Source organism: Triticum dicoccoides, chromosome 1B, assembly GCF_002162155.2.
Source record: "Triticum dicoccoides isolate Atlit2015 ecotype Zavitan chromosome 1B, WEW_v2.0, whole genome shotgun sequence".
Lineage (NCBI taxonomy): Eukaryota > Viridiplantae > Streptophyta > Magnoliopsida > Poales > Poaceae > Triticum > Triticum dicoccoides.
In genome coordinates this window covers 399577248-399590268 of record NC_041381.1, presented here as the reverse complement: position 1 = coordinate 399590268, position 13021 = coordinate 399577248, and positions in this window count along the sequence as shown.

Here is a 13021-nt window from a genome sequence, read left to right as displayed (position 1 = left end):
CACAACAGTTTATACTGGTTCGGACCACTGTTGTGGTGTAATACCCTAATCCAGTGTGGTGTGGTGGATTGCCTTGTAGGTTGCGGATGAACTAGTACAATGGATGAACTAGCCTCAGGAGGTGAGGTGCTCTTGGGCTCGAGAGAGCTGGTGTGGTGGAATGGTTAGGTGGGAATCCGCCCCCACTCTATGGTGGTGGCTAGTCCTATTTTTAGCGGCCTTGGTCCTCTTCCCAAATATGAGCGGGAAGAGGTCCCACAACGTCCGGATTTGAAAGGGGACAAGTAGTACAGTCTATCCTGAAAAAAGTAGTCTTGGCCTGCGAAAAGCCTACGGTAACGCTGTGGTGGGATTGTCGATGACCTCCGTCCTGCCGTCCTGGTGGTCTTGGTCTCGTTGAACCCAAATGGAAACCTTTGGCTGATTCCTCAGGACTCCGCGCCTGTGGCTTGCCTCCTTTGCACCGAAGAGGAAACCTGCGCTCTACGCCCGCCTGGCGCCCGCCTGGCCTTGGTCGTCATGGCTCACGTCAGCTGAGCCTTGTGAGGTACTTTGCATAGAACTCTCCACCCCTCAGGAGCCAGCCTGAGGAGGCCGATCCCCTCGGGGGTCTTAGCATCACCCGCCTCGCGAGGCTTGGCCCCTCGCGAGGGTCTTGTGTTATTGATGTTGAAGCTGGGTCGTACCAGGCCTTCGATGGAGCCATGTGGTGGGCCGCAGGCAGGCAGGGTTGCATACCCCCAAATCCAGGACGCCGACAGTAGCCCCTGGGCCCAAGGCACACTCGCACTTGGCTTCCAGGCGAAGCCAAAGGGCAAGTGTGGAGCATCGCGGGCCCTTACAGCCTGTGGCCTTGAAGACACATGGCGGTTGATGGGACATGGGCATCTCCATTTCCCCACACTGCCTTGATATCCGGCAGACCCAGCAGCTGCCCGTTTTCAGTGTATCCTGCCCTTCGCAAATTACCGCGCTCGGCTCTCGTTTCCTCCTTCCCAATCTTGCCACCGCGTCCATAGATCTGGCACCGGAGCCTTTCCTTCTCTTAATACTCGCCATGGCCCCCAAGCCGAGGAAGAAGAAGGGGAAGGCGCTCGCCTTGGACGGACCTCCGCCGGCCCTGGAGCCAGCCCTTGAGCAGTCAACGGTGATCAATGAGGTGTCAAAACTGGCAGATCTCGGGTAGGGGGTCCCAAACTATGCATCTAAGGCTAATGGTAACAGGAGGTGTCGGAGTAATGGGCCACGGGTAGGCTAACCCGAGCCCCTAAACCTTTCAAGACATCGGGGTGGACTGCGCCCCTCAAGATCCCACGATAAGGAGCCTCCTTAGGGAAGTCAGCGGCAAGGCCACCGACTACCCCTCGCGGTCGAATCCCAGGGACGACAGCGAGATAAGCCGACTCTCAACTGACGACTTCCAGAGAAGCCGACTATGGGGAGTCGGCCCGCGACTCCAACCCCCTCCTGCCTTCGCCACGATGGACGGGGCGGGGTACGGTCACTGCGTGGCCATCCCTGCCCCGCTTACGAAGGACTGGCATGACTACAGTGCGCCGTATCGCTGGAGATCTCCATCGTGGCGCGGCACTGTTGCCATGCCCGCCCTGATCTCAGCCCCCGTGGGCGGCGCACTGTGCTCACGACGGCTTGCCTGTACGGCCCAGAGACGGCAGGACCCACCCGTCAGCGGGGGTACAGAAGACGGCGAGAGCGCTCCAAGATGGACCCGTTGGGAGTCGGCCCCCTGGAGTCGGCTGGCCGCTCCCGCGGGCCCCGCACGCCATTAACCATACAAGACGGGGAATAGCGATAGTGATCGTCCGCCAGGCCGCGACACTATTGCCATGACCCCATGACCAAGCCAGCGTCATTAGAGGCACGGCTACAGTACCAGGCCTGTTGGCGGGGCCCACTAGTCGGCGGGCCCCAGCAGTCGGCGGAGAAGACGGCGGCCAGAGAGATAGACGGCTGGGACCCGCGCCCAGCTGGATTACCATTGTATCCCTGGGGGGCGGGCCTATATAAGCCCCCCGGGGCACCCATGCAAGGGGGATAGCTTCTTGAGCACTAGACCAGATCATATAGGAAGGAGGGAGCTAGCCTTGCCTTCTCCTACCTCCAGGAAACAGCTCTAGGAGCAACCTTGTATTCACTTTGCCATAGTGATCATGCGGAGACCCCGCAGAGCAGCAGTAGGGGTGTTATCTCCTTTGATAGCCCTGAAGCTGGGTAAGATCCGCCGGCGTGCATGTCTTCATCTCATCCCGTTTCCAGGCACCGGCGACGTCCTACTCGCTCCCACCATGATAAGCCATCCCTTGGCATATGTCGCACCCAACCCCCGACATTTGGCGCCCACCTTAGGGCAAGGTGCACGGTCGTCCGGAGACCTGCTCTGGACGGGAACTTAATTCCTCCCTGGCTAGTGTAGCCAGCCTGGCACGCCAGACGGAGTCTGCGCCGACACGCTGCACGGCGCTGAGATCGCCTGCGCGGCCAGCCGCCTCGCCGAACTTGTCGGCGAGGTTCGCCTCTCCGACGAGCCTGCGTCCGACGTAGACACGAGCGGCCCTGAGAGCCTCCTCACGGGCCTCCTTGACCAACTCCACGTCGCCGGCGAGCCTGCCGTGGACCTGGAGTCCATAGGCTCCACTGACCGGATGCTAGTCGACTCCGACACCATGTCGCTCGACGCGTTCCCCACCAACGTGGTGGTCTACGACGAGCCGCTCCCTTGCGCAGAGAGCCGCGAAAGCACCGTCACGGAGGTCCTCGTCCTCGATCATGGCGAGCGTTCTGGCGAAGGAGCTCATGATCCACTCGACGCGGCTCTGCAAGACCTGACTGCGCCCATTCCGGGAGACGCTGACGCCGAGACGCTGGAGGCGCGCCGCCTTCAGCTCGTCGAGGGCGTGAAGAAGCTGGCAAGCATGAGACGCTTGTCAGAAGCCTACCAGCGTGAGATGGATCGCGTTGTGGGCGGCTCCCCGGCCCCAACTGGGCCTAGCCTCCTAGGCGCGGTCCGGCAGCATGGCGCAGCCATCACCAACCTGTTTGGGGCCAATTGCCCTGTGTACGCCACGCCTACGGAGAACATCCGCGCCGCGCAGGCGGCGGCAGATGAGCTAGACAAGTTTGAGGGTGAAGAGTGCCGCCTGATGACGGAGCGAGTCCAGCAGCTCCTTGACGCGGCTGCCATGCAGAACGAAGCCGGCTGCCGCACCGAGGCGCCACAACAACAAAACGACGACCTGCCTCCCTGCCGAGATCAAGGCGCGACATCTCGGACACCAACTGGCGGTGTCCGCGGAAGGAAAGACAAGGATCCGGCTGTCAGCCACAGTCGGACTCACATCACCATCGAGCGCGACCAAGACGGCCGCCCCAAAATAGTGGAACGGCGGGACGACTATCTGCCCCCTCCTCCTCGCTAAGAAAGGCGAGTCTCCCTGCCACCCATTGAGCATCCGACTCTTGGCGACCGCCTTGGCCGCCGAGAGGGAGTCGGAGAAAATGACGCCCGCCACCGGATTGACCGACTCCACCGATCCTTGGCGTTGGAAGAAGAAGACGAGTTGGGTCCTCCCTGTTTCGGACCTCGCATCCGAGATGAGCCCTTTCCCAAAGGGTTCACGCTCCCCCGAGATACGCCCAAATACACCGGCTCCGTGAAGCCGGAGGAGTGGCTGGTTGACTACTCCACAGACCACAACCATCAACATAGCAAACGGCAACAAGCGTGTTGCCGTAAAGTATGTTCCACTCATGCTCCAGGGCACGACCCGGACATGGTTGAATAGTCTGAAGCCCCGCAGCATCAGTAGCTGGGTCGACTTCACCGAAGCCTTCGTCCACAACTTCACGAGCACGTACAAGCGACCTCCCAAGCCTCGCCAACTTTCCTTGTGCGTACAAGGCCCCGACGAGTCAACTCGCGACTACCTCACGCGCTGGGCCAAGCTTCGGAACTCCTGCGAGGGCGTGCACGAGGTACAGGCTATCGAGTACTTCACTGCCGGGTGCAGAGAAGGGACCCTCCTCAAGAACAAGCTCCTCTGCGATGAGCCGGAGACCCTCGACGAGCTGCTGATCATAGCAGACAAATACGCCACGTGCGACTCCTCCATGAAGGCGGAGATTCAAGTTAGCGCGACTGGCAAAGTCACCCCTCAGGCTCCCAGAACTCCAGCCGCGGACGCTAGTCGGCGACAACAGCAGAACGATCACGAGCGCAAAGCCCCACAGCCGGCTTCCAGCAGCTGGCAAGTTGCGACAGTCAAAGACCAGCAGCCAGAGGAGCAGCCTCCGACCAAGCGACAGAAAGGCGGCAAGTCCAACTGGTTGCCGGCCTTCTCCTATGAGTAGACTCTAGATGGCCCCTGCAAGTTCCACAGCGGCGCGAAGCCGTCAAACCATACCACCCGGAAATGCCACTGGCTCACCAGAATCACCAAGGGAGACGGCCTCGTGCCTCCCCCGCCTGCTGGGCCGCCGCCTCCACCGCCGCCCCAGCAGCCGGCTGTCAGGCCAGTCGGCGCAGTACAAGACGAGTACCCAGAAGAGCACGGAGCCTACATGGTGTTCACCAGTGTGGCTGACGATCGACGCAGCAGGCGGCTGCAGCAGCAAGAGGTGAACGTAGTAGCATCAAGTACTCCGGAGTTCATGCACTGGTCTGAGAAGCCTATCAGTTGGAGCAGAGTTGATCACCCAGAGGTGATGCCGAGTCCAGGCTTCTATGCCCTCATCTTAGGTGCCACCCTTGCCACGGATAGGCGGGCCGCTCGCTTCTCACGAGTGCTGATAGACGGAAGCTGTAGCATCAATATCCTGTACAAGGACACCATGGAGAAGTAAGGAATCAAGCAAAGACAGCTTCAAAGCAGCCGAACTGTGTTTCACGGCATTGTTCCTGGCCTTTCCTGCTCACCAATCAGCAATATCCTGATAGACGTCCTCTTTGGGGACAAAGATCACTTCCGCCGAGAGCCAGTTTTGTTTGAAGTGGTGGACCTCGAAAGCCCGTACCATGCGTTGCTTGGCCGACCCGCTTTGGCCAAGTTCATGGCGGTCCCCCACTACGCCTACCTCAAGATGAAGATGCCGAGTTCCAAGGGGATTCTGACCATAGCCGGCGACTACAGAAAGTCATCCGCTTGCGCGGCCGAAAGCAGTCGCCTAGCCGAGTCCCTGGTGATCGCAACTGAGAAGCGGCTTCTTGATCGGGTTGTGGCGATGGCCGGCAAGCAGCCCGAGATGTCGCCCGACCCCCAAGGAGTCCAAAGCTGAAGGCTCGTTCAAGCCGGCCAAAGAAACAAAGAAGATACCCTTGGACCCGGAACACCCAGAGAGATATGCTGTCGTAGGTGCAAACTTAGACAGTAAATAGGAAGGCGAGCTCGTCGATTTCCTCCGTGTCAAGACATCTTCGCATGGTCCCCTAAAGACATGCCGGGTGTACCAACGGAATTCGCCGAACACAAGTTACATGTCCGGTCTGATGTGAAGCCGGTCAGGCAGCCCTTGCGCCGCCTGTCAGAAGAGAAGAGACGAGTTGTTGGAGAAGAGATAGCCCAGCTCCTGGCAGCCGGCTTCATTATGGAAGTATTTTTCCCAGAGTGGTTGGCCAACCCGGTCCTGGTGCTGAAGAAGAACAAGCAGTGGCAGATGTGTATCGACTACACAAGCCTCAATAAAGCCTGCCCCAAGGACCCATTCGCTCTGCCGAGAATTGATCAGGTGATAGACTCCACAACCGGATGCGAGCTGTTGAGTTTCTTAGATGCATATTCTCGATATCACCAGATCAAGCTGAACCCGGCTGACAGACTGAAGACCGCCTTCATCACGCCGTTTGGAGCCTTCTGCTACCTGACCATGATGTTCGGCTTGAGGAATGCCGGCGCCACCTTTCAGCGTTGCATGCAGAAGTGCCTCCTCAAGAAACTCGGCAGAAACGCCCACGTCTACGTGGACGATGTGGTGGTGAAGACGGAGAAGCGTGAAACATTGCTGGAAGACCTCAAGGAAACCTTTGAGAACATACGCCGATTCCAAATTAAGCTCAACCCTGAGAAATGCGTCTTCGGAGTACCAGCCGGCCAACTCCTTGGCTTCTGGTCTCTGAACGCGACATAGAGTGCAACCCTATAAAGATCAAGGCCATCGAGAGGATGAGGTACCCAGCCGACTGCTAGATGTGCAAAAGTTCACCGGCTGCTTGGCGTCCATCAGCCGTTTCATCAGTCGTCTAGGTGAGAAGGCTCTCCCTTTATACCAGCTCATGAAGAAGACGACCTTTTTCGAGTGGAACCCCAAGGCGGACGAAGATTTTCTGCAGTTGAAGAAAATGCTGACTAGTCCCCCTGTGCTGGCGGCTCCAACTCCTAAAGAGCCCATGCTCCTATACATTGCCGCCACCAGCCGGGTAGTCAGCACAATTATTGTAGTTGAGCGCAAGGAGGAAGGCAAGGCGCTACCTGTCCAGAGACCGGTATATTACCTGAGCGAAGTACTGTCGGCCTCCAAGCAGAACTACCCCCACTACCAGAAGATGTGCTATGGCGTGCACTTTGCCACCAAGAAGCTGAAGCCTTACTTTCAGGAGCATCCTATCACTATGGTTTGCACAGCCCCACTAGCCGAGATCATCGGAAGCTGAGATGCTTCTGGCCGAGTGGCCAAATGGGCCATTGAGCTGGCTCCCTACACCATCCACTATCAGCCCCACACCGCCATCAAGTCGCAAGCACTGGCCGACTTCCTCGTCGACTGGGACAAGACCCAGTACCTGCCGCCAGTGCTCGAGTCCACCCATTGGCGGATGCACTTTGACGGCTCCAACATGCGGACCGGCTTGGGAGCCGGCGTTGTCCTCACTTCCCCCAAGGGCGACAAGCTCAGATATGCGCTGCAGATCCATTTCGCCGCCTCCAACAACGTCACTAAATACGAGGCGCTCATTCACGGGCTCCGGCTTGCCAAAGAGCTTGGCATTCACTGGATCCTGTGTTATGGCGACTCCGACTTGGTGGTCTAGCAGTCATCTGGCGACCGACTCCGACTTGGTGGTCTAGCAGTCATCTGGCGACTGGGACGCCAAGGATGCAAACATGGCGAGCTACCGTTTCCTCATACAACAACTCAGCGGATACTTCGAGGGGTGCGAGTTCCTCCACGTGCCAAGAAATGACAACGACCAAGCAGACGCCTTGGCACGAATCGGCTCCACCCGCCAAGCAATACCATCTGGTGTCGCCCTTCGGCGCCTCCTCAAGCCGTCTATCAAGCCTTCACCGGAATCAGACTCCATCTTTGTGCCGGCTCCCCCCGAGGAAGTCGAATCCGACTCAAGAGCCCCAGCGGACGGCACAAAAATTCTTACAGACAACTCCAAGCACGCTGTAGTTGAAGCCGGCCCGGGGACTTCAGAACCCGGCCCGGGGACTGCGGCGACCAGTACGAAGACTCCAGAACTCGGCCCGGGGACTACATCAGTCGGCCCGGGGACTTTGTCAATCCAGCAAGTGGTCGCGGACCCCAACCCGCCGCCTCCCAGCCCAGCCGCCCTCGTCCAAGTCGCAGTACTGGCAGTTGAAGAAATAGCAGCACCCTCATGGGCCCAGCCCATCCTCAAGTTCCTAGTAAGCAAAGAGCTGTCAATTGATGAAATCTTGGCTCGGCAAGTACAACACCGAGCGGCAGCCTACACCATAGTCAACAGAGAGTTGGTCAGGTGCAGCGTCACTGGTGTCTACCAGCGTTGCGTCGAGCCAGAGCAAGGCCAAGCAATTCTCAGAGACATCCATGAAGGCGAGTGCGGCCACCATGCGGCTTCAAGAGCACTCGTCGCCAAAGCCTTTCGACACGGTTTCTTCTGGCCAACTGCCCTAGAAGAAGCCAAAGAATTTGTCCAAAAGTGCAAAGGGTGCCAGATGTTCTGCTCCAAGCCACATCAGCCGGCTTCCGCACTCAAGACTATCCCCATCGCCTGGCCCTTTGCGGTTTGGGGCCTGGACATGGTGGGACCATTCAAAACAGCACGAGGCGGCCTAACTCACTTGTCATGGTGGACAAGTTCACCAAGTGGATAGAAGTAAATCCCATCAAGAAGTTGAATGGTCCGACTGTAGTGACTTTCATCGCCGACATCATGACCCGGTACGGCATACCGCACAACATCATCACCGACAATGGCACAAATTTTGCCAAAGGTGCCTTGGCCCATTTTTGCGTGACTCAGGGCATCCGACTGGACTTAGCGTCCGTTGCCCACCTGCAGTCAAATGGCCAGGTAGAGCGAGCAAACGACCTCATCCTATCTGGCATCAAGCCTTGACTGGTCGAACCACTGGAGCATTTGGCCGGCTGTTGGCTTGATGAGTTGCCAGCCGTCCTCTGGAGTCTGCGCATGACTCCAAACAAGTCAACCGGCTTCACACCTTTCTTCCTCGTCTACGGTGCTGAAGCCGTCATCCCGACGGACATAGAGTTCGACTCCCCGCGAGTCACCATGTACACCGAGGAAGAAGCAGAAGAAGCACGTCAGGACGGTGTCGATCAGCTGGAAGAGGGCCGACTGTTGGCACTCAGCCGGTCCAGCATCTACCAGCAGAGCCTGCGCCGATACTACAACAGGAAGGTCAGGCCGAGATCTTTCCAAGAGGGCGACCTTGTGCTCCGGCTGGTCCAGCGAATAGCCGGCCAGCACAAGCTGTCGGCGCCTTGGGAAGGCCCCTTCATTATCAACAAAGTGCTGGGAAACGACTCCTACTACCTGATCGACGCTCAGAAGCCCCGAGCACGCAAGAGGGACGGCTCCAACAAAGAGACAGAACGCCCGTGGAATGCAAATCTTCTCTGAAGATTTTACAGTTAATGCAGTATGTATCATGCTACCCTTTGTATTAAAGTACCAAGACTTTGAGCCCCCCGAGACGAGCTCGGGGACTGCCCTTTTTTGTTATTTGTATGATAAGAATTATGCCTTCGAGTATACTACTCTTTGTTATGCCGCCTGGCACCGAGCTCGACTAGTCGGCCAGGGGACTCGCCGCCTTGCGCTATGAAATGCTTCCTGCAGTCAGACAAGTAGTGCATGACGCCTAAGCCGTCTCCTGTCAGAAGCCGCAGCTCGCAGAGCGACTTTTTGGTGGACAGGAGTAAGGAAGAATGAGCGTCCGCATGAAAAATGGCTAAGGACTCAAAGCATAAACATAGCTTAAGCCGGCCTCCTACCTCTCTTAGCAAGGCCGACTCTTTAGTAGTCAGCCTGCCGCCTTCTATCCAACTTGTTAAGAAGACTCTAAAAAATGGCCAAGTACTTGCCTTCCCAAAGTAGCCAAGCATTTGATCCAGTGGCAGCCGCAGAACGGCTGTCCGACTGGCAAGGCGGCGACTAAGGGAAGGCGGCAAAGGAAAAAGCCAAAAGGAGCAATGAGCAAGGAAAGATAGAACTCGGATAAATATTTACATAGCATAGGCCCTGGCCGAATCTTCAAGCAGAAGTTCAAAATATAGCCCGCGGGTGGAATTGTTCGAACTAACAAGTTCTTCAAAGACTACTAAAGCAGATAAAATGAAGGCAAGACGGCAGCCTAGGAAGCGGCAGACGGGTTTGGAGGGTCGGAAGAGACGGCGGTGTCAGGCGTCGGGGCGGCCGGTCGGACAGTCTGGGCTTGATCGTCTCCGGCGGCGGCCGGTTCGGTCGGGTGCGGTTCGTTGCTGGAGGCATGGTCGAGCTGAGGCTGGTCGCCCGCTCCACCTTCTGGCGCCTCCGTCTCGCCTCCGTCCTCCCCCTGGCCTTCCTCCTCATCGCTAGAACCGATCACCCCCGCCGAGTCCTCGTCGTAGTCCGGGTTCATCCCGAACCACTCCGGCGGCGCCTCCCCGCCGTCTTCAGCACGATCAGGGACGAAGGCGCTAGTGTCTACGTAGTCGGCGATCGCCGCTGCATGCGCGACAAGGGCGTCTTCCACAGCTATCAGCTCCACCTGGGCCTCTGACCGGAACGCGGCCAGCCGGTCCAGGTCCAGCCCTGGATACCATGCCTTGACGAATTCCAAGGCCCGGCGTGCTCCAGCCTGAGCCGAGGAACCCTTCCAAGCCTCAAGACGACCAGCCGCGACCTCCAGCCAGTCGGCAGTCCGACTGGGAGTGCGTAGAACCGGCACGTCCGGCCACAAGGCAGCAACCGCGTGGGCGCCGACACGTTGAAGCCGGCGCAACATCCGATGGGCTGGCCGCAGACGAGCCTCGATGCTCAGAAGCTGCTCATCGAGGGTCCGGGGGGCTTTGGCGGCAATCTCCTCACCATTTGCCCTCCGCACCTCGCGATCAGCCTCTATGGCCTGAGTGACCGCCTGTGAGTGGCTAGGGAAGAAGTCTGCCAAGACTAAAAAAGAAGCAAGTCAAAAAATCAGGAGTCAGCCCAACCAATAGTCGGCGGCTCAAAGAAAGAAAGAAAGTAAAGAAACTCACCATCGACGATGTCCTCAATCTCATGGAAGCCGGAGGTTAGCAGTGCCTCCTTGTCGGTCCAGGAGGAGCGCTCAGTTTTGAACTCGGCTAGGAGAGCAGTCTCTCTCGTCTCGGCCTTGTCCTGCGCCTTCTTGAGCAGCTTCCTCTGCTCAGCCAGCTGCGCAGCCAGCAGGTCGCGCTCCGCGGCAAGCTTGCTGCACTCCTCCCCCTTGACCCGCAAGGCAGTGTTGGCTTCGCCCAGCTGCTGCTGAAGAGTGGCGTTGGCCTCTGAAGAATGAAAAGGAAAAGATGTCAAGTCGTCAACAAAGAAGGTCGCCGGGAAGACCCGGCCCGACTGCTCAGCACTCGGCCCGAATCTCTGGGACTACAGCCCGTGGGTGCGCCAGCATGCCCCCGCGAAGAAGAAGGAGGACTCACTCCGGCTCTCCGACAAGTTGGCAGTCCACCTGCCCAGCTCATCGACATTGCGATTGAAGGCAGTGGCGCGGAGGTTGTGATACTCCTGAAATAAGAATTTTAGACAAAGGAAAATATTTGGAACTCACTATATGAAGTTTCGAGCCGCCTGCTCAGCAGCCGGCCCGAAACTCGGGGACTACACCCAGTGGGTGCGCTGGCGCGCCCCCACAGAGAAGAACAAGGAAAAACAAAGTCAAAATAAAGCATACCCGGACGGCTGCTCGCGACGCCAGATGCGCCTTGGTGCAGCTCTGGATGGGGTCGCCCTCGGCTCGCAGTTTCACCTGAACATCCAGAAGCGCCTGGTTCAACGGGCCTGTGCCGCCTCCTCGCACCCACCCAACGGGCACGGCACTCGTTGCCTCGGCATCTGGGATGGCTGAGCTGGCGGCACCAGTCTCCAACGGGCGTGGCGCCGAAGTCGCCTTCTCAAGGCGGCGGCGCGCTGGCGAGGCGACTTGAAGGAGCAGCCTCGCCTCGGACTCGTCCTCAGTCGGCGGCGCCGGTGGGCCCGCCGGCTGCTTACCTCGCGCGCTCCCAGACGGCGGCGGAGGCGGCGGTGGCGGCACGGCCGTGTCCGACATGGAGGCCTGGCCTCTTTCCTTCTCCATGATGGGGTGCTCGCTGCCGGCTTCCCCAATTTGCCCCGTGAACTCCGAGGGTGGCTGCGCGGAGTTCAGCGGGACGACAAGCAACGCCGATTGGCGGTGCGCGGCCTCCTCAGCTCGCCGCCTTGCCGCGACGGTGGCTTCGGCCTTATCTAGCTTCCTATGGGCGGAAGCCGCCGCCTTCTCGGCCTCCGCCTTCTCTAGGTGGGCGGCTTCGTCCTCGTCGCGCTTCTCCCGCGCGTTCCGCTCCGTCGCCTCCCGGACGTCGGCGGTGGGGTCAATTTGCCGAGTAGTGGCGGACATTTCTGCCGACCCCATGACGGAGGAGGCGGTGACCCTCTCAAAAGTAAGGGGAGCCCTGAAGCGAGGAAGGCATGTAAAAGATTTGGACAAAATTCACTAGTAGAAAACAAGACAAGGCGGAGGCAATTACGCGGAAACCAGTGGCGGCATTTTCACTTCCTTACGGAAGTGATTGGCCTTCGCGGCCGCCTCTTCCTGCTTGGTCGCGGCGGCCGTCCCCTTGAACTTCTTCGACCGGCCGCCGAGCAAGCTCGGCCCGACTCGACGCCTCTTCGCGCCGCCTTGACCATCCAAGCCAGCAGAAGAACTCGCGCCCGGCTAGCCGACCCTTGGTTGGCGGCGCGGGACAACTTCCCCCTCGGCGTCGTCATCAGGCCAGTCGGCAAAGGTGGCCGAGGGGCTGAAGCCTCCTCCTCCTCCTCCTTCAGCGTCGGCCTCCATCGCCGCCGCCCCTAAATCAGGGTCATCGACATCGCTCTCCGCTCGGTCGGAGACGAACTGACGGGCCGGGCCCGTGGTGCCGGCTGAAGGCTGGATGAGGGGGTTCTGACTCGAGAAAAACCAAAGAGATCAGAAGTCGGATTCGGTTACAAAGAAGACAGAAGAAAAAGAGAGATGACTTACAGCAGGCGGGGTATTGGTGCGCGAGTACGGCTCCTTGCCGAACCGCCAATCCATCGTAAGACTACAGTTCACGATGTAATTCACCGTGTCCGCCACCTCCGCATGGGGCATGTCCTTGGAGCACATCCGACTGGGGTCTCGGTGGATGCTCATCTAATAGATCAGATGAGGTTGGCCTTGGAGCGGGAGGACTCGGTGCGCCACGAAGGCGGCCAGCAGGTCGGCCACGGTCAGACCCTCCGACTGCGTCAGCACTCGGAGTCGCGCAACGGCAGCGGCTCCAGCGGGAGTCAGCGTCTTGACTCGATGGGACCAGCTGGGGAGCCTCCTAGCCAGAGCGCCGGCTTCGTAAGGCGACAGATTGCCCAGTCGCCGTCTGGGGCGACGTTCTGCACGTAAAAATATGACCGCTGCCACATCTTCACCGACTTGATCAGCGGAATGGTGGGAAATGGGTTGTCGGCCACCGATCTCCGCATCGCGATGAAGGCACCACATTGGGCCGGCATGGCGGCGACGTGCGTGCCGAGCTTGGACTGGAAGAA